Genomic DNA, 22,155 nt, shown 5'->3' on the forward strand with positions numbered 1-22,155 from the left:
ATGTATGTAATGTGTTACAGTTACATACATTATATTAATCCTTCCTGGTTTCAGTGGTGAAACCAATCCTGAGTTGGTGTTTTGGGGGGGGATTCCCGGTAGTTACGTTTTTTTTCTTGAAGTGTCTTGAACCCACAGTCCGTAACTCAGCAAAGGCAAAAAAAGAACAAAAATTGTGTTGGAAACAGCTTAATGGTGTCACTGCTTTCTTTTAAAAGATGAATCAGTGTCTGAAACCCAGTTACAGAGTATGTTTGGAAGCATCTGTGACGGGTATTTGTGCACTGTAGGCTGGTGGGGTTGTCACACTCAAGGTAATGGGCAGGCAGGGGAAGCCTTGATGACCTGCTTCCTGTTATCTCCCAGGTAACAACACAGCCTGCCTATAAATAGACTGTTCACTTCCTATTAATGGCATTGTAATGAAATTGGCTTCAATTTACCTGCTTCAAAACAATAAACTCAAAATTGTATTAGAAATCTGGTATTGATTATGTCACAATTGAAATAAGAACTAATAAAGTCTTTTTCTTCTGTCCTACATGGAAAATACTTTACAAGACAGCCTTGCTCAGTGCTACTCAGAGACACCATGGTTGTTGTGGTAGGCAGTGGCCGTTATCAGGTACCTGATGCTGCAGGTTTAAAAAAATGGGCGTATCCACAGTGACATTAACCACTTGTTTTTGAACCTACCTTGAAGCCACGGCTTGATCATTATAGCTGTCGCTATTTACAATTTTGAGCAACACAAGTTGAGGAAGTGGTGGTTCTAGCTAGCTCGCCCTAAAGCGTACCCTGCTCTGTTGTCTATTTTACTTTACGTGTGGCCATAAATTGCAAAATAAACATCCCGTTGCGTTAAATAAGAATTTAAACCAGATAGTGAGCTGATAAACACATCAGGAAAGTGTTAGCTGAGATCACAGATCAACTGAACAGTAGGGTAATTTTCCCAAACACGGCAATCAGAGCAGTTGCCACCTGCTGGCCATTTGAAATAATGCAGGTTTAAGGCAATCTTTTATGTACAGTTTATATCTAAAAGCAGTGTCTACATAACAGGACGTTTTTGGCAGTGGGGGTACCCGCAGTTTAGGAACATCTCTGAAGTAACCCTAACAGAAAACCTGCCATGGCTGGATAACAGGAGAAGTCATATAGAACTATTATGCAAAAACATGCATAGTAGGGTTGCATGCATGTAGATGTCCATAGCCATGTTTGGATCAACATCCATCTAGTTTGGCTTTTCCTCTGCCTCAAAAGTCAAATGAATCTTAGGCTGCATCCATAGACCTATGGGCAGAATTATTATTGTTTGCACTTGGATGCAACTGCAGTAATATCTAATCACTCCATTTCCTGAATGTCCAGTGGTAACACTTATTTTTTCATCTTTAGCACATTTACAAAAAAACAAAACCAAAAAACTTGTTACACATTGTGTGAGCGTTGGTGGAGTCTCCCGTGTGAGTCTGTGTACGTCTGTGCTCACTGTGTCAGTGTGCTTGTGTGGGTGACTTTTCGGCTGTCTCTATTACATTTGTACGTGCTGCCAGTGTATGTGTTTTCCACACTACATAAATACTGTGCCCTTCTTAGTCTCAGCTCCACAGCAGAATCCCCACAGGCAGCCAGAGATAAGACAAGCCTAGTCGTCCATAACAACCACTGTGACCATTCAGAGGCCTCGGTGCATGTCGGCAACTAGGAAGTGAGCTAATTAACCTCAAGTTCAGGACGGAAGGAGAGCAGCTTTTTAATAAGATTCTCTGGGTTATAAAAACAGAGACGCCCCTCCAAACTCCCAGGAATAATATCGCTCTGCGTCTGTCCATCTGCTGCGGGGACGAAGAGAAGGAGGAGGAGGTGTCCTGTAACACCAGGACAGAGAGGAGAAGACCGCAGGATGCTGGCTAAGGTACACTGAGCTCTCTCTCACTCACTCACACACAAACACACACACATACATAGTTACATAGGCACAAAAACACAAGCAGAAACTGATGTGAATGTTTGAGTGAGCGAGTGAAATGCTAATCACTGACTGCCTCCACTCCTTGGCCCCCAAATATAATCTTAGCTCTCTCCACTTTCCCTCAACTATCATAACACAACCTTAATCCCAAAGTTATGAATGTAATGTTAACACTGAACTTTGCCTTAATCTAGGCTGGATCAAATTCGGATTGTGACTCTAATATTATCCGTACCATTGTTAAACTATCAGACCATGTCCTAAAACCTAAAAATGTCCCATTTAGAGGGATGAGGAAAGACACAGTGCCCTTGGTTTGCAGGGTTTTCCTCACTATACTTCTGTCATCATTTTTGGCCCATTTAGTCTCTGAAGCTCAGAGACTGCCGACTATTTTTTCCTCTAATGATGGAGTGGCTGTAGTTGCTTTTTTACCATTTAGGAGACTGATTGTCATACAATAATTAATTTTGAAAACAGTGTCCACTTAATGGGTCCTTGGAGGCAGGAATAGGCCTCTGAAAGCTACCGAAAGTGTCCTGTAGCTTTCTTAAACTTAACCTTAAAAATAACCTTTTTGATATTGTCTTCGGTTACACTCTTCACATCTTTATTTGAGTCAACTTTCTTCTTACTGCTGCTTGTAAACAGAGGATTTAAATAAGAGGTGGATGGAGCTTCTGTGTTTACAGTCAGAGCTGTGTGTCTGATCATATTAAGCCCATCCCCTCTTCCTTGACATCATACACAGCAAAGCATAGAAAAAACTTTGTGAAATAAAGCATATAGAGCACTTTGAAGCCTCAACTTTTGTCCCCCTGGGATTGCTTACATACTTACATCTAAATTCTGAGCTCATTATTTTAGACTTTAGACTTTTAGACTACAAAGGGAGGAGGGGGGGCACTGTTTGTCTTTATCAACGCATGGCGGCTACAGTAGTCAGCTGTTAGAAAACGGGGGCGGAGCTGGATCTGGTTCTACCGGATGACTCACTCCGTTAACCCAAAGCACACTCATTCACTGATTTACACGCACGCCACCGCGCGATCGCACACGCACGCACACACCCATTCGCGCGCAGGCACGTTAGGTGTGAGTGCAGTGTGTAGTGGTGGGTGTGGGAGGGGATGGGGAGGGCTGCCCGTCTGAAGAGGGGTTCCTAATCAGCGCGCATCAGCACCGTTCATTCTCCACTGGAGGGCGAGTGGTACAAGAACACCGGGACACTCCGGCGGGAGGGAGGCAGAGTAGACAGTCGGAGGGAGACGGGATAGAGCAGCAGCAGCTGGAAGACACGCAGACAGGCGGAGACAGAAAATCCCTACCCGGACCCTGCACAGCATCATTTTCTCTCCGCCGTCGGATTAAACCCCCTCTCCATCTCCAACCGCGAAACCACGTAAGAAACACACATAAAGCTTTCTGATTGCTGCCGAGAGAACAGTCAGAGTTTACCGCGTCTTAGGTTAAGGGCTGCTCGGTTAAACGTGCACCAGACTGAGTTCAATTTAATGTGTTTGTTTTGCTGCCAGACGGACGCTGGACCCTTCATTAAAACTCCATCACGCTAGCTCTCAGCGGCACTCTCCAAATCCTGCTCTCATCAGTCAGACATCCTCTCGCTGCCTCACTCTGTCAAACACACATACACACACAGCTGGAAGCAATAGCATTTGCTAGCTAGCTAGGCAGACGCATTTAAATAGACCTTTTGGTTTTTATTATCGAATTCACTCCAGCTTTGCTCGGTGAGCTCTCTGCTAGGTGAATACGGGACTGCAGAGAGCCGCCGCGGCTTGAAAACCTGATGAAATGCGGGGCTTATTGACGTTTCCAACGGCTGTGAGGCTAGCCAGCGGAGCTAGCTGTAGCGGGACAGAGCAGAAGCCAGCCGATGACAAGCACAGTGCACACTGCACAGTGGCCATAAAAGTCAACCAACAAACCCGAGATTTTATTTCTTGCATTTACTCTAATGGGTGCTTTTTGGTTTATTGCACTACATATTTGGAGCTTAATGCCCTGCGAGATTTGTATGATAATGTAAATTTAACATGCAGAACTGGTGCATTCTCAGTCTGTTTGCTGCTAGTGTGGTAGCTGCAGCTTGCCATGCATGCATCCATCCCAGCTTTGCAAGGTGTCATTGATTCACCGTTACGCCAACTAGAAAACAGTGTTTTTCGTGTGCCCGTAATGCCGGTGTTTAATCAATCAGCACAACGGTGTTAAAGTATCATAAAAATAGTTGCATGGGTGATCAAATGTCATAATTTGTGTGTGAAATCATTCACGGTGTGCTCTTTGGATTTTAAACAATCTATTTTTGATAGGGGAAGATGTAATCAGCAGCTTTCCTTGAAACCAGAGCAAATGACAGCCGAAACTCAGCAGGTTCTTCATTTTCATTTCCAAAACCAGTTTTATCCGTTACACCCCGGAGGCAGAGTGATATTTGTTCAGGAATAACATGTGCCTGTGTGTGTGGAAGGGGGTGAGGTGTGTGTGTGTGTGTGTGGGGGGGGGGGGGCTGTGTAGACTTGTTTGCACCGTATAAAGTATTATTTTCCCCCTAACATTAACTTAAGAATGAGTGTAGAAACAAACTTGTTGCATCAGCTGTTCCCCCTGCTCTCACCAACTTGCTCTGCAGCGCTTATTTGCATACTGCATCCGTTTTCTTTTTGGGGGGGGGGGGAAATTGCTGCACAGGTGTCTACTAGTGCATATTAAATCGACCATCAAGATAGCTGTGGTCAGGCAGCAAAGAGTGCGTCAGTCCCCGTTATTGTGAAACCCTCAGAAGGTTGCCTCCCACTCCCTCCTTCCAGGCGACGTCCTCTGCAGCCTGTGAAACATCGCCTCCATTATGTAAAGAAAAACAAATTCTGCTCTGGCTTATTGACACTGCCACATAAACGTTTGACTGGCGATTACGGAGGCAAACATTACCCTCCCTCGCACAATAACAATCCCTTACCTGAGGCTTAAACCCGGACTGCGAAGCATTTTGATGAATAGAGGTGGACTAAGAAGCTTAAGAGTTTGGCTGCATCGTCACAGCTTGCGGGATAAACCTTGTTATATTTGCAAATTCTTCACTTGATCTAAATTGTTAACCATCATTGTTAGTTTTACCGATTAGAACAAAAGTGACTCCAGTTTGCCAGCTTCTGTTATCACTGGTACTCTTTAACGTTTATCAGCCTTGATAGTAAAGCTGGTGTTATTTTCACCTTGTCCATATGTCCTGCAGGCAGCTACTGTAGCAGGAACTACAGACTGAAGTACTCAGACCAAGTTTTGAGTACTTTGCATGTGCTATGCTGGTTTCCTGAAAGCTGTAGCCCAGTTGATGGTATCCCAACCATTCAAGATAAACATAACTTTATGGGTTTATAGTTGAGCAAACATGCCAAGTTTGAAGGAGGATCCCATGGCATGTTGCCACTTTTTTTTTTCATTTTATTTCTGCCAAGGTTATATAATTGCTTCAGTTTGTTCTTTCTCTGTTTAATAACAGTGTTATTAACAAAGTGTTACATTTTACCGTTTACCTTTGGAGTTTCATCCTGAAATTCTTTGGAAATTGAGAGACATTGTCTTGATGATCTCAAGAAAATACCACAATCTGGATCCAGGAACTTTATTTATGCATGTGGAGGGAATCTTCAGCCCAGACGGATGTAGGAAGTCTTGCACTGCTATGCATTTGTAGCTCCTATATGAAGGTTTTTAAATATTGGGATGTGGTTTTAAATCTCACTGTAGATGCTTCTGCTGATTTGGTGAGGACAGACTTCCCAGTCCAGCAATTTTAATTGAAGTTCAGGTGTATCTGGAGTACACTGGAGGGACACTTTTATGGCTGTGAGATAATTTGTAACTAAGCATATTATTATGTATATGTTCAGTGCAGAGGAGATTTAGCTCTATTTAAAATGTAAAACTGGGCAGATTGAGGGTGTATACTGGTATATTATATGCAAGCGTTAAGCCAATAAGAAGTTAGTTTAGAATGAAAAAGCTGAACTACATTTTAAGTCTTGGATGTAAAGACAGTGTATGAAAGAAAAAGGATGAAACTAAAACAGCATTTCAAAGCCTGGCATTGTTTTGTTGTGGATGTGAACTTGATTAGGCCATGAAATGTGTGTAAGACAGACATTACTCAGCATCAACTTTCGGGGTGTTTGTATCTCTGTGGAAAGCTTGAGATTGGCTGTAGGGTTTGGTCCAACTGGAGAAAAATCTCTTTTTCTCTGTCTGTTTTCTCACAGCGTTATTCTTGCCAGCATGATATCGATTTGCTCGAAGGTTGGAGGTTTATTCTAGCGGGACTGGATTTGGAATCCATCCAGTGGCAGTTTACTGTATATCTTGATTGCCTGTTTGTTTGTTAGTTTTTTTTCTAAGACTAGCACACTTTCTCTCCATGGTTTCTGTTAGACTTGGGAGGGCCTGGTCTAGAGTCACTGACCTTTCTCCACCTCTGTCAGTTTGTTTTAACAGTTCTATGATTTGTAGAATCGTTATTTTCTCTTTTGTGCTCCTGCAAAGAGATCTTTGAAAGTGGAAGTCCTGAAAGCCAGATGGACTAACAGACCAACAGACGGGTAATGTGGGCACAGCGACTGATAGGACCAGTGTTGTTGTAATATGTTGAAAATATGCTGCATCGCAGAGCTCAACATGTCTGAACTTTGTTTTCCCTGGCAAGGGAGTAAGTGGAGGGAATCGGGATGCGTTCATCTCTGTGTGTGGTTGTATCTCAGCTCCTGACCTTCCTATTGTATAGCAGGGTTTTAGAACTCAGCCAAATAAGTCCACATTCAGGGTTTTGTTATTTATGAAATTCTCTCCCCTTCTAACTGTATGTCCTTTTTTGTCTCTGCAGGCCGAGATATGAACTCCCGCTGAAATTATTGATGCTGAACTGGTGAGTTTTGGGGCTGCCAGTGATCGCTGCAGCAACACAAATTTATTTTTCTTGCGTTGTGTTTCTTAGTTTGTTGTTACATTCTGCCCAACAGCGCCGCTGGCTTACAAGCCCCTGCGGCAAATATTAAAACGACACAGCGTCCAGAATTTAGTTGAACATAAAGTTTGGGAAAACAGAGCTTGCAATAAATCAATCAATGTAATGTATGTGTCAGTGTTTGATCTAACACATTTCTGCGTGTCTGCGTGCACTAATATCTACCTGGATCTTATTTTCCCGCCACTCTTTCTTTGAGGCCTCATTAGCGAATACAGACACTTTCTTTCCCGCATTAAATATTACAAACACGTTGTGCCGAGACAGACATCTTATTGGATTTGTGCTGAGTGATGAAAGCATGAAGTCTAAATTTTAATTGTATCTTTCATTAAAGGCTGATATTCGCTGATCCACTGCACACATCACTCATTGATAAGTAGGTTGCGTGACTGAAGCTGTTGCTTTGTGTTCCCCCGTGCCAAGTTTGACACTTTAATGAAGCTCAAATGTGATTGCTGCCTATGTGTTCATGATATATTTTGTATTAATGATGTGTAGCATCAAAGCTGTCTGTTAGCTTTGCCTGGTTCATTTTCATATGTCTCCTTTTATCGAGCAGAGAGGTGTGTATTATCTCTAAATTATTCTGTTGGCAAGAACCATATGACTAACTTGATAGTGACTAGGAAAAGTAATTCTTAAAACATATCTAAGCATTACTTTGGAAACATGTTTTATGATTACCACATATTATAGTTTGTGATAAAGGTTTGATTATTGAACAGTAAGCTGGTCTCCGCTGCAAACTGCTGGTATTTCTGAAATACACAAAAGGTGTCTTTTGGCAGTCTGTCCCAAAAGAGGATGGATATCGCTCCTAACTTGACATATTCTATGGAATAGTCGTGAAGGTTTTTCAGGAATCTATGCCATCCTGTGAAAGATTAAGTACACCCTTCTACAGGAATTAAGAGGGTAAATGGTAGCCAGGTGGTGCCAGTCAAATATGATTAATGGATCAGCTGCAAGTGTGAGAATCTCTATAAAAGCAGAAATTTTGGTAGTTTGTTGGTTTTGAGCATTCATGTCTATGTTAACGCAATGACACAATCTTCATATGAGTGAACATCCCAGCAAACTCACCCCAGGGTCAGACCACTCAATTCTCTGAGAAACTGCAAAACCCCAAGAACCACAGCTCAGACTCTACAGGCCTGTTAGCATGTTAAATGTTGAAGGTCATGACAGTACAGTTGGAAACACGAGACTTCAACAATATGGCTTTTTTGAAGGGTTGCTGGAAGAAAGCCTCTTCTTTCTTATATGGCAGCACAGATTAGGGGTGTAGAGTTGCAATCTGGACAACCACAAGACGTCTTGAACTATGTCTTTTGGACAAAGTGGAGATTTTGGCCATTATGATTCCACGATTATTGGTGAAAACCAAATGCAGTATATCAGCGCAGACACTTCATACCAACTGTCAAGCATGGTGATGGAGGGGCGTGATTTTTTGCTTGTTTTGCAGATACAGTACATGGACATTTGGAGTCATTGAGTTGACCATGAGCTTCTCTGTATACCAAAGTATTCTACATCTGACTTGGCTGAAATTGGGTCATGTAGCAGGACAATGATCACAAACACAGCAGTAAATCTCTAACTGAATGACCGAAAAATAAAAAATCAGGGTGTTGCAGTGACCTAGTGAAAGTCTAGACCTCAAACCAATTGAAATGTTCTGCATAAGCAGATGCTCACAAACTTTGATGAACTAAAACAACTTTGTAAACACAAGCGGGCCAAAATTCCTCTGCAACAATGTGAGAGTCTGTCTGTGAAGGTTCTCAGTCATCCAGGTCATCGTAGTCAAAGGAGCTTGCAAAGAAAAGCGTCTGGACTTCTTTAAGTTGCTTGAAGACGTTTCACCTCTCATCCGAGAAGCTTCTTCAGTTCTAAGGTCAAATGGTGGAGAGTCCCAGATATAAACCTAGTGGGAGTGACCCCCCACAGAGGGACAAAAGGACCCCCTGATGATCCTCTAATCGCCTGAGCCAAGGTGGGAAACTGGGCGTGGGTCCCAATCAGCCAGAGTTTCGGGTGTGTGTGTGAGAGTCTAATAAAGTCAAACGAAAACTTATTAGAGTTGTTGTTATAAAGGTGCTTCTACAAGCTATTGAATCACTTTGTTTTCAAAGAGTTCTGTGAAGACTTTTTCATGTGTATGTTAAGAAAACAGGGCATGAAGTGACATCTACAAGTTCAATCTTGTGATTTACATACCTGGATAATTATGCACTTGTTGAAACAAGTGTTATAAATATCAGTTACAACTTTATACTTGCCTTCCAAATAATGTTTATAGATGACTTAGAGTCTTTATTACCTGCTTAAAAAGTATGATAAACATTAGTTGTAACCTTACTGTAACCTTTCAGAAAATGTTAATAGATGCTTTGCAGATCAATTTTTAGCTCACACTATTCGTTTACCATTTCTTAAAATGGTTATTATAAAGTACTGTCAAGAATTTACTAATAAAACCCCATCCTATTGGGTTAAGCTTCTACTTTAAATCCACCTGTACCAGTGTGTATGGCTTTTCACAGTAATAGATCGTGGGTAAATAAAAAAAAAAAAATTGGTGGTCATTGAAATAGACTGCCATATATGTGGCGCTTTTCTAATCATACTGCCCACTCAAAGTGCTATTTGCTACTATGTGTCACATTTAATCATACATTCATACAATATTGTATTTGTCACAGTTTTAATACTTGATTTACGTCTCATCCATAGCCAGTTTGCCTAACAAGCATGTCTTTGAACTAAGGAAGGCAAAGTAAACCCAGCAGAAATCTACACAGATGCAGGGAAAACATCCCAAGGTGGGATTCAAACCAGGAACATTTTTGGTGTGAGGCAACACGCTAAACATCCTAAGCTTACACTTCAGTAACTACATGTGACAGGAAAGAAGGGAACACCCAATCCTTTGTAGACAATGAGGAATAAAACAGCATTCAATAATCATAGTTTACATTATCAGTTTTGCCATCATGCCTCACCTTATTTTAGCGTGTGTACCATCCTGCTGGTGCAGGCTAAAAACGTTTAATTACCAGTGTTAATGGTTATCAATATTGGATACAAATTCTTTTTACCAACATGATTTTTTTTAAACTGTCATCATGTTATGGAGCATTCCTGTAAAAAATCAACACCTCTTTGTGTTGAAGGATAAAATAATAAGTTCAGTGCTTGTTCAAACGGAGAACATAAGATCCTTCCTTCTCACACGTAAGAGAAGCGGTGTCAGCGGCAGCAGAGTCAACACACCTAAATTCCCACTGCAAATATTTACACGGATCCAGCACTCTGCAACTTTGTCCTACCCTGATGCATTTTAAGACCTTGGCATTCATTGAAAATATGGATGTGACAGGCACCTGAGACAGCACCCGGAGAGAGACGATATTACTTTTGGAGGAGCTTCATCTTTTAATGTAATCAAGTAGCATAAAGAAAATGAGTCCTCATAAATGGCCATACCAAAATAGTTACAGAGAAATGTAAACGTGGCAAAGTACCTTCTTTTGGATATCCAAAGAAGCTGTAACACTGCTTTTGTGCAAATGTGGCGTCTTTCAGTTGTGCACTTGCTTAGAAAGCTTTCTAAGAAACGACATGAAAGACTCTGTCCTCGGCCCGTGACAAGGATAAAAGGGTCAGAAAAACCTCAGCATCCGCCCCCCTCCCGCCCGCTCTCTGCTCTGATAAAACCACTCAGCTCCACTCCCACAGTCTCATCTTCACGTAACACGATAGCTGATCAAAAAGTGGCCTCAACCCTCACTAATCCAGATGTTGTGGATTATAGAGCTATGTGGGAGTACTATTAGCTGCCTAAACAAAGAGAGAGATCAATGATGAGAACGCGTGTCTTCACTACAAGGGTAAGTGTGGCTCGAGGGTGAATATAATGACGGGGGTATTCTCTGCAGATTCTAAGCCAGCAGCAGAGGGAAGGAGATGGGTGGTGGTGCGAGTGGGGGTGGTGGTAGTGTCGGCAGCGAGTGAAAGCAGAGCAGATAGAGAGCGAGCGAGACTCTTACTCTCACACCAACAGATGGAAGCTACAGTCATCAAGTCAATATTTACTCTTTCTTAATAAAAAATTGGCAGCATCGGCCTCGCTGATTCAGTAGCGGGCAGCAGGAGTATCTGAGCTTGTGCAAAAGAGGATTTGAGGAGTAAAAACAACACTTCAGTGATAATAACTGTGGCTCGGCTCCACGCGTCGGTCTAAAAATACGTTGGGACGAACCCTTCCCTCTCTTTTGTTAAACGCACACACGCTTGCAATGTGCGCATTCACTTTACCCATGGCTCAATCCACTGTGGGGATACATGTGAACGCAATTTGCACTTCCAATTAAACTGTCGACCTTCGCTCCAGAATGCAAAACGTGATTCTGTACCGTCCTCTCCTGGATAGCTATTATTAACCATCCCAGGCCCGTAATAGAGAGCCCCGGCTTCACAACGCACCGACGAGGATCATTGCCGTCAGCAAAATTATCACATTTATCAACACTGTCAGTACTTGAAGTGGAAAATTAGCAGATATTTTACAGACTTATCGATCAAGCTTTTAATGGTTTATCTGTTTGCGTTACAAATGGGGCAAATGCAGGGAGGTCTTAAGTGTCTTCTTTAGGTGTTTGTTGAAAATAAAGTGGAGCATTAGTGTGTTTTTGGGAGGATACCAGTCATTTACATGAAGACAGAGCACTGTGAGAGAATAAGTTAAGATTCTGAAAACTGCAGAGTACATAGGGCGAGGGTTAGCCTAAAGCATCCCGCCCAGCCTCTAACACAGTTTCAACGCATGACTTGCTGGCCTGATCAGATGACTTGATAAACAGCAGGAATGTTGCTTCTTCCTCTCTCTACAACACTGCCCTTGTGGTAGTGTGTGTGTGTGTGTGTGTGTGTGTGTGTTTAATTTACATTATATAGCAGTGATAGAAAGATGTTCAGGTTGGATTACGGATTATGTTTTTTGCTGAGTTTCCTGTAATGTCCTGTGGCATTATCATAACATGACTTTGTGTGTGTGTGTGTGTGTGCCAGAGGGGTCTCTTTAGGCAGCCCACTACTCTACAAGATAGCAATTATGTAACACTTCAGAGATTAGCTTATCATTTACCCTGCTCAGCTCAGTGGAAATGCAGAACACAGTACATGGCACAATTGTCTTTACTTCTTATATATATATATATATATATATATATATATATATATATATATATATATATATATATATATATATATATATATATATATATATATATATATATATATATATATATATATATATATATAAATAAGCAGGAATTCCTGCTTATATATATGTAGATATAGTAGTTAATATGGGCCTAATTTATGTCTTTCTTTCTTTGTTTTTTTTTTGGTTTGAAAGACAAAGCGGATTTTAATGGCATTTTTTTGGAGGCTTTCTTTGGAGTTTGTAACTCATAAACTGAAAAGTACAAGCAGCGAAACAAACAGATTTTAGGTGGAGTATAAACACTGGGTTTAATAGGCGAATAGTTCCCTTCACATGGCTTTCCAAGCACTGCCAGAAATTTGTCAAAGAGCCTCGTGCATTTTTCATCAGCCACTTCTTGGATGTCATTTAAACAAACCTCTGTCCTTAGCACATAAATCCTTTAGATGGCTATCATAACAAACTGTAGAAGCAATGTGAAGTTTAGAAAAGTGTCACGAAGCACATGGTAAGAGGACAGATGTAAATTTTCCAGTGAAAAATGCTCAGACATTTTCCTTAGGTGACGCAATTATAGCACACGACATAGACTAGGAAATTCTATATGCTGTATATATTTACTAGATAGGAAATTGTAAATTATATATCACACATTGCGTTCACATGCATATACAGTACATATATCTACGATTGTTCCTAGCACTTGCTGAATTATAAAGACGTTTCCATTTGCGGAAGACAATCTCTAGAGCTTCAACAAGCTTTGTCTCTGTGTCCTAGTAGTGCCTTCTAAGGTTCACTTGTTGCATGTTTTTGCATTATACATTCATGTTCTTTTAAAAGCAATGACAAATCAAGAGAGTACTGTGCCAATTTCTCGAGTCACCTCTCATTTCCTTATGTTTTGCTTCCAAGGAGCCAGAGTTTCTGTTAATTTCTTTAAAGGGGTCTTGAGCAATTGTTTCCCAAAGTTTAGTTTTAGGACATCGGCCGCTCATTTACTCATCTTCAGTCCAGTCCTTGTACCTGACCATTTTTAGAGGAATATTTTGTTTAAGATACTTAGCACTAGGGCTGGGCTATATCATACCGTTCACGGTAATACCGGTGTAATTTTGGGCAATGATAGGAAAATGAAATATCGCGATAGAATATGGGTAAAAAGCGCATGCGCAGTGCCTATGTTTACATACGCACATGGCGGCGACGCAGAAGGAGAAGAGCGAAAGTGGATCGTTAAATGAAACCGATGAACCAGAATTGGTTTGTAGAAATGCTGCAACTTCAGTGGTGTGGAACTGGTTTGGCTTTTGTCCGTCAGATACACAACAAAGCACTATTTTTGGTAGAGCGTGATAGCGGGCCGTCGTTATTACCGTGTTGTTTGGAAAATACGGCACACTTAAAATCAATCCTTTGATTTTTCTGAAAGTCGACAGAGCCCCTTATAATCCCGTGTGCCTTATGTATGAATTCTGGTTGTGTTTACTGACCTCGAAATGATTTTATGTGGTACACGGCGCTCGAAAATCTGTCAAATGTTTTAGTACGACTTTGCTAAGCTACGAAGCTGCACCGCTTGATGGATTGTTGGAGCATTAAAGCTATCGTAGGCAGGCGCCTCGCGGAGTGATACGTACTGTGGTTCAACATAATGTTACCGTATTGTGTGTGTGTATAACCTCTTTTTAAGTTTTGTGGATATTATACATGGTTATGCTGAGGATATGTTGGCCAATTTCCACTGGAAATGCCTTTTGGTTAAACTGTCAGCGAGGAATTTGCACTGTTATATTTTTATATAACTTTAATGCACATAAAAAAACAGCTGCTTGTTTAAGTGAAAATACACTGATGGGGTTTTTTGCACTAATAAAGTTGTGGAGTTGTAAAGTATTTTGTCTAGTGTCAATTATATCGTCAGTTATATCGTTATCGCAAATTTTCAAATATATATCGTGATAAATATTTTTGGTCATATCACCCTGCTCTACTTAGCACTCCCTGTAGCATAACAAACTGTTAAGCATAAAAAAAGTCACCTAACTCAAGGGGCGAACCAGTATTTTGTCTACATGTAAAAGTCATCTTGGCAAAGAACCTAAACTTTAGATGGCTGTATGTAGAGCTGGGCGATAGAACGATAACGAGATGTATCGCGATATAACTTTTACTCGATAGAGAAATTAAGCTATCGCGATAGACCTCGCCGCTCTTGTCCTCTAAAAAAAAAAATTAAAAAAAAAAAAAAAAAAAAGGTCAGCCAATCCAAACTAAGTAGCGCAGAGCCGAACCAATCACAGCCGCAGCGTCACGTCACGTGACTTGTTACGTACAGCACAAGTGCCAAGCCGCACGTGTGTTTGTTTGGGAAGCAGCCAGCGCATAATGGAGGAAATGAGTGTGCCGACTAGAAAAATCAACCGAGCGTGACCGAAGAGAAAACAGATGACGGTTCCAATGCCGGAGAGATTGTCGAACGGAAGAGCCATAGAAGTTCCGTAGTGTGAAGGTATTTCGGCTATTTCAAGTCTGACAAAAAACAGAGTAGCGTGCACTGTAAATTGTGCCAAAAGCAAGTCTGGAAATACAATAAACTGGTGCATGCGTCACACTGTGCGCCACGTTATTGTTTCAGTGAAATGAATTTCTACAATACTGTTAATTCTACTCTCTGCAGTGTTTAAATGCTTACATATACACACAGTTACTGTCCGTCCACACATACGACTCGGTTCTGCTTCTATGCCCCAGCTTTGTTTACTTTTTCCCACCGAGGCTTCTAGACTTCTGATTGGCCAACATTTCTGCACGGCTAGGAATCTAGCGCCACCTGCTGCTTTGGCATGTTCATAGCAGCGTTTTCCTTCATTTCTGCCTTTATGTGTGGACGGGATTATTTTTTAAAACGAAAACGGAAAATCTCAGTTTTCAAAAATACCCGTGTACGTGTGGACGTAGCCTCAGTCTCTGACTGGAAGCGCTAATTCGTCATTCGGCTTTTGTCAGACTAAAGTAACTGTTAAAACTGTTTGAAAAGCTCAGCTATACAACAAGGAGAGATTGAGAATTTCCTTTTAGTTCTCAGTTTATTTGATATTGACAAAAGTTAGTCAGTTTTGTCTATTCTTCTGTAAAACAAACTAAGATTTATTTTTAGAATTAATATTTTGTTTCTAAGTGGAACTGACAATTTAGTCTGTTTCGTTTGTTCTATTTTGAAACTTAAACGCTTTAGCGGCTGCCTTTTGTGTAGTTTGCAATATTTGCCTTTATTTATCTGAAAAAGTCTCATGTTCCTTAAGTACATCTACCCTGTTGAACTTATTATGGGAAATAAATATTTAAAAACAAGCTGCTGATTATTTCACATTTTACTTGTGAGCAACGGCACATTTAAATCTTACAAATATAGTTATTTGGCTTATATCGTGATAGATATCGTTATCGCCTGAAATGAAAAAAACATATCGTGATATGAAAAAATCTCATATCGCCCAGCTCTAGCTGTATGTCTCCAGCCAGGTATGAAACACGGTGGAGGCTCTCTCATGTTGGGCTGCATTTTCGTTAAAAGGATTTTGTTAAAGTTAATGGAATTATAAATGCAGAGTAAAGACTGCTTAAAAACATTACAAGAAAGCTGCCTAAGAGAGTTTAGAGTCTTTCAAGCTTGTTGGAATAGTTTAAACTTGCGTATATTTTGCCTTATACATGAGGGGTGGCTCAATACTTGCATTGCACAGTATTATAAATAAATAAAACTGAAAAGAGGCTGAACATCAAACACAGAACACAATAGTTGTGCTTCACTGAGAGTGGCTCAGTAAGCACACACAAACTCCTTTTGTTTATGAAGCTCCTGTTATTATTTAGTAAACCTGCTAGAGTTTGAATTAACAGTGAGAAGAAAACTGTATGAGCGGTTTCACTGCAGCACTGAGAGTAATGATTACTTTCACCTTAGGCCTTCAATTAAAAGCCTCTTCCAGAAATGCACCTCATTATGCAAATGAACCGGTAATTTTATTTGTACTTTTTGGTTCAAGTCACTTTTCTGCAGAAGTCAAGATGACAATCTAAGGAGGTCAAACATCCTGTTAGATCAGTCTGTGGACATGTTGTTTATTATTACACACGGTTATACTTAGCTTCCCATCAATTTGCTCTCCTCAACAGCTTAAAGTATGAACAAACATTCAGATTACTCAAAATGCAGTCGCTGTGCTTAACTCTTTACTACCGTGTGATTTTTACAGCTAAAAGCTGATTAGATTTCATGCTGCACACAGTGTGAAATGTTTTCTGCTCAGCAACTGAGAGCATATTGGTTACCATGTTGAGGAGTTGGAGTTGCAGAGATCGGATATTAACCTAATAGCTTACTCTGGCTGCTCTGTTTGTTCTTTAATGAAAAATAATTTGGTGACGATTTTTGATGAATGTGTAGTCCATTTCATTTTCTGCGGCAAATTGAAATTTCTGCCTTCCTCACAGTCAAAGGCACCCAGCATTGTGTCGTTGAAGTGTTTTTAATGTGAACTAGAAGCAGCTGTCTGGTTGATATTAGGAGTAATATAATACAACCGTGCATCTGTGTTAGAGTGTACAGTAGACGGTCAGCCTAATATCAGTGAGGTCAAATTACAAACATTCATGTGGGATGACATGAATTCATCATCTCCTGTCAATCCTTTGTGTGTTAATAGACAATATGAGTCCAGCACGGGGCTGGCAGACTCCACCACTAACAAGAAGAACAAATAAATGAAAGGTTAATACATTTTGTAAAGTGCCAGGGACTTCTTGTCCTTGTCCGTCCTCACTGTTGCATAAGGCAAAAAATGTAAAATCATCTGTTACCATCTTGGCTCTGTGATTCAGCCAATGTAGTCTCGAAGCCAGTAAGATGCGCACGGCATCAAAAACAAATTGCTTTATGGTTAGAATTGTAAAAAAGTAAAAGTGGCAGCATCTTTGCTGAATTCAGCCATGTTTGACCTGAAAATGAGAACGGGACCAATACATGTGGCAGACTCAAATCATTAGCTTTTCACACACCATTAGCAGCACATGTTTCATATTGTTATGTTTGGCTTGACTTGAAGCATTAGATGGCGTCTCAAGCTGTGGAAGAGTGTCGGCTGTGAGTCACAGCAATGCTGGCTGAAAAAGCAAAGTGTAAGTGCATGTTTGGATAAAATGACTCTGGTCTGCCTTGCTTTAGGGTCATGGAAAAACAAGAACCTTTTCTTTCACGCAGGTGTTTGCTGCTTTTAGTGCCTACAGGTGAAAATGGGGTCAAAGTTTAAAAAAATGTTGAAATTATTTTTAAAGCTGTGAGCAAAAACATGATAATCACAACCTGCAACATCAGAGAGAACCACGTTCTCTTTCTTGTCGTTTTTGCCTCTCACCAATCTCTTCTAACAGTACAGCCTTTTTCAAATACCAGTTGCCAAACGTTATGTGTGAATTGCTGCTTTGTATGCATGTGTGTCTGCAGGAATACACAGACTTGTATTTGCAGAGGAGCAATAATCAGCTGCCACTCTAGAGACTCTCAGCTATGCTGATTTTAATGACCAAAGCATCCACCATATCTTAGCAACTAAGTCCAACTAAGTACGCAGCTTTGGTGAGAGCAGTGTAGCGGCACAACTTTGAAAATAAGAACAAAGGAACCACCCAGTCCTTTGCACCATTATGTTGAACAGATGAAAAAAGTAAAAAATTTAAAATTACATAGGTGGCACACCAAGACTGGATGTTTTTTATGTATTCAGGAGAGTCTTTGGATTAAAATTGCCTAAGCTTTGTTAATAAATGCATAAATGTTTTTGTTTTTTTACTTCTGTAACCATTTTGTCTTTTTAAACTCCTTCAAAAACTCAATTTATATTGTTGAGATGATTTTATAGAATAACCTGGGCATAACCTCCACATTCACTTGTCTCTATCATGTGGCTCTACAGCTAATCAGCCAGTCCTCGGCTGCCTTCTTACACCTGCATGAGCATAACCTCTGCATGTGAAGGACATGCATTTTATGGTGAACAGAGATTTCTTTGAAAATGTCAAAAACACTCATGTGGAGAGACATTGTTTTCATTTTTGAATGATTTATTTTTATTTTTATAATGAACCTGTATTATATAACATTGGGCAGATGGATGACTGCAGTGTTATAGATTCCTGGTCTGAAACTTAATCCCTACAGTTTTTCATGTCATAGCAGCACAAATTATGCTGTGTAATAGCTATGAGCTATTAGCTGAGGTTGAATGGTTTCCTACCATTGGTCCATGCTAATAAAATCTACTAATTAGCCTGCACAATGGCGGAAGGGGAGAAGTGCTCTCCGTTTGTGTCTGATGTGCGCAGAGAGACCAAGACCTAATTTTTTCCTTGTTAAAGACAGTCGTCCATCATTCTCCAAGGCAAAGCGAGCGATATTCTCTGACTCACTAAGCAGAAAAATCCTCCCGCTCACCTTCTCTCTCTCTCTCTGCCAGGATTTTACTCTCTTTGGCTGCCTCTCACTCTTTGGCCCTCAGGGAGCTGGCTTCTGACAGCATCACACAGAAAAAATAAAATTGAAAAGTCAAAGTGTATGTGAAATGGTTTGGTGCCTGTGCAGCTTTGTCTTTGTCTGCTTGCCTTTCTCCCTTCCTCCATTGTTCTCTACCGCTCTCAGGATGCCGCCCTCTTTGTCTTTACCTCCTATTTCAATTTCACCCACGTTCTACTGTGAAGACAGTAAAGAGAGTGATGTTTCAGGTTATTTATTCCATCCATACCTGCGTGGGTCTTTCTGATGGATTGTAGTACATGAATCTATTGGGAGAAAAAAAAAAGGATGAAAAACAAAAAAACCTCATAAATAGTTGAGAGAGCTTCTAGCACCGCTCCTGGCATGACTCATTTTGTTTATACTGCAGTGTTAGCAGAAACCGAACGTAAGTTCCAATGAATGGTGATAGTATTGAATTCAAGTCTTTATATTTTAACCGCTTCCACGCTACAATACTAGTCCGTGTCCCCGTTTTCGAAGGTTGCAGAGAGTGGACATTCATCGAAGAGGTCATCCGGCACTATCACTAAAGTGGATGCAGCATTTTGGTTGCTTCGAATTAAGTTGTGTTGGAGTTTTGAGATTTTAAAGCCGGTTAAACAACACCAGTTCTTACAGAGTCATTGTTATACAACTGTTGTTTACTCTCAATTTTCTTTTTAAATTATGCTAAGTAAGTAAAAAGGTCAATATTTGCTGATGTGTTTTGATGTGTGTGACTTGGTGTTGAATCGAAGAAGACGTGAGGTATCCAGAGAGATGCATTTCTTTCATTTTTCCTCATGTTTTCAGGTTTGTCACTAAATAATTGTAATTTGTACATTTTAGTCATATAAAAAATTAGGCTGGTGTTTATGCAGTTAATGAAAATGGTGCTGAATGGTATACTGCACAACTTTACTATCACTATTCCTTGCAGTATAGAAGTATGTTACTCAAAATATTTGTATTGAGTGATTGTGGATACAGTTTACGAACATATAGAAGTATTTTGGTTTGTTTTTTCCCTTTGTTTTTGTTGCTGTGGCAAGAAACAATCAGAAGAGCTCCACATGTCTGAATCGTTCAGATGTTCATGATTTCGGATCTTGATTTTTAAATGTTCGTCTTTCATAAACGTTACTAATGTTGCTAATTAACCACAGTTAGTGAAACTGATTCTTAATAGGTACTGCATACATAAAGGTCCTACTTAAAAGTTGTTGTGGACTCCTTCAGCAGCTGCAGAGCATGTAAAAGGTGAAAAAAGCTATGTTCTGGGGTTTAGAGTCACCACCAAAGATAAGACACAAACATTATTACTTAATTTGAATACTTCCATTCGTACAACAGGTACTTCTTTGGGTAGAGTGTTACTTTCAATGGGTAGTTTTGTTTTGTCTGCTAGCAGCAGTGACATGCAGCGGTAACATTTAACTAGCCTGTGGCTATTCACTACCTGGACTTTCATAACAGTAACCCTTCAACCTACAATACAATACAAGAAGTAATAGACAAAGGAGTTCTTAAAAAAAAAAACTTTATTGGATTTATAAAAACAGGCTAGTAAATATCCTGGCTTAAAAAATAACTTTACTTCTTTGTTATAAACTTTATTGATGCATTTATGTTATTTGTGGTCAGTGCAGCTGTGTGGTCTTTTTTTGTATGATTTGGATTGAATTTGATGAATGTTTATTGGTATCTTTTTGGGCTTCTGGATGTGTCCAGGTTATTGAAGACTCCTCCTGTTGGTGGAATTTTACTGTTGGAATTTTCCACTTTCACCCTAGGTTTGGATGAACACCATATTTGGAAGGCCCCAATTAGTGGAACACCAATAGAAAAGATTCGGTGTGTTGATAGATGAAGGCCTGCATACCAAAACATGCTCACCGTGCCATGAGAATAAAGCCATTGGAGTTTGTTGGTATTTTAGTTTATTTCACACTCTACATCTTGATAGTTATGAATACACCATCTAGACAACAAAAGTCTTAATGCCATGGTGACAAGTTTCTAGTCCTAGCAGACTCATGTCTGTAACATTAAGTCATGTTATTTTCAGAAACTGGAAACGGGGGATTTAGTAACTTCCAGGAGCCTCAACTGGAAACCTTACATTGACATAAAGACATAATCCCCATAAAACTGAAAAATGTAATTTTTATGCTTTGATTTGTTTGCAAAAAAATTCTGTGAAATGCATAAATTTGTAAATGTAGGAGATATCAGCCAACTAGCTCCTGATGGCACCTTCCAAACTGCATTACAGACAGTAGACTGGTGTGAGCTATTATAATGAAATGGTGATGTATGAAAGGTGAAGTGTAACTTTAGTGTTAATGTTTGTCAAGCTTTCTATCCCCCAGTCTTCAGTCTGGTTTTCCTACTTTAGTCCTCTGAGAAAACAAACTATCCTGCATGACACAGCTGCACACAAACACGGGGGGAGGGATTTCTCGGAGTCCTCCTTTGGTCGTTTTGAGAGCTGATGTTATTTAATGTCCCTTCAGAGTCACTCTCAACATAGTTGCAATCGGGGGCCAAATGAGAATTATCATCTCAGTGCCCTGACAGGTGCTGCTCATGGCAGCAAAGCCGTCAACAGCGTGTCCCACAGAGAGCTGCGCGTCAGCCTTTGGGTTGGGTCGATTTCCTGAGGCGGGGACATATGTCGTTAGTACTTGAACTGTCATTCTCTTCACCTCCAGACCAGTTTATGTGAGGCATTTTGGTGTAAGCTTGTATGTGTAGATAATGGCGTATTATTTTCAGATTAGGCTATTTCAGGTAACACGGATAATGTCATTTCCCCGGCCAGATCCCATCCTGTGATACCTGCGGGAGTGTGTGCGGTTGGCAGTGTTGTTGTTTTAATCAGCTTCCCCTGTAAAGCCGTCATTTGTTGAGTGATGGTCGGCACAGCTGTTACTGTTTGTACCATTTAAATCCTGTGACAGGCAGGGGAGAGATTAGCAGCTTCTTACCTGTTGCTTTAATCAAAGGAATGATTACCGCATGGCTGGATGTTACTTAGAATAGCACCTACTAAAAATATACTCGTGTGTGCATGTGTGTGTCCGCACAGATGCACAGAAAGAAGAGATGTAGCAAGAAACATCTATTTTTTTTGTTTGATATTGTGTATTCATGACTGAACTCTTTTAGCTGTGCTGCTGGTTGGAGTTTCCATGGTAGCACAATTGAGTTCCAGTTTGTTAGCTTTGTCTGCTAAAGTGTAAAATATCTGTGTCCACTTAGCAGCATCATCACTTATTTTCTTCTACTTATTATTATCCCTAGTAACAGCAGCAGTAGTATTTTACAGGTTTCCTATGTCG

General features: G+C 40.4%; 1 protein-coding gene across 4 annotated transcripts in view; it reads left to right on the plus strand.

Annotated features, from left to right (window-relative positions):
* Positions 1-1,901: 1,901 nt before the first annotated feature.
* plcb4b (phospholipase C, beta 4b) overlaps positions 1,902-22,155 on the plus strand; it is a 74,163-nt gene continuing 53,909 nt past the window's right edge. For 3 of the 4 annotated variants that reach the window (XM_085246676.1, XM_085246679.1, XM_085246678.1), the window contains exons 1-2: positions 3,134-3,383; positions 6,882-6,923. The gene's annotated coding sequence lies outside the window, so the exon portion shown is untranslated. Of the gene's footprint in view, positions 1,925-3,133; positions 3,384-6,881; positions 6,924-22,155 lie in introns of those variants that run through there. The other variant, XM_085246677.1, reaches the window with a different exon arrangement.

This window comes from Mchenga conophoros, linkage group LG15 (genome assembly GCF_057382185.1).
Source record: "Mchenga conophoros isolate Kocher_MC1m ecotype Shallow Benthic linkage group LG15, M_conophoros_male_GT1.1, whole genome shotgun sequence".
Taxonomy (NCBI): domain Eukaryota; kingdom Metazoa; phylum Chordata; class Actinopteri; order Cichliformes; family Cichlidae; genus Mchenga; species Mchenga conophoros.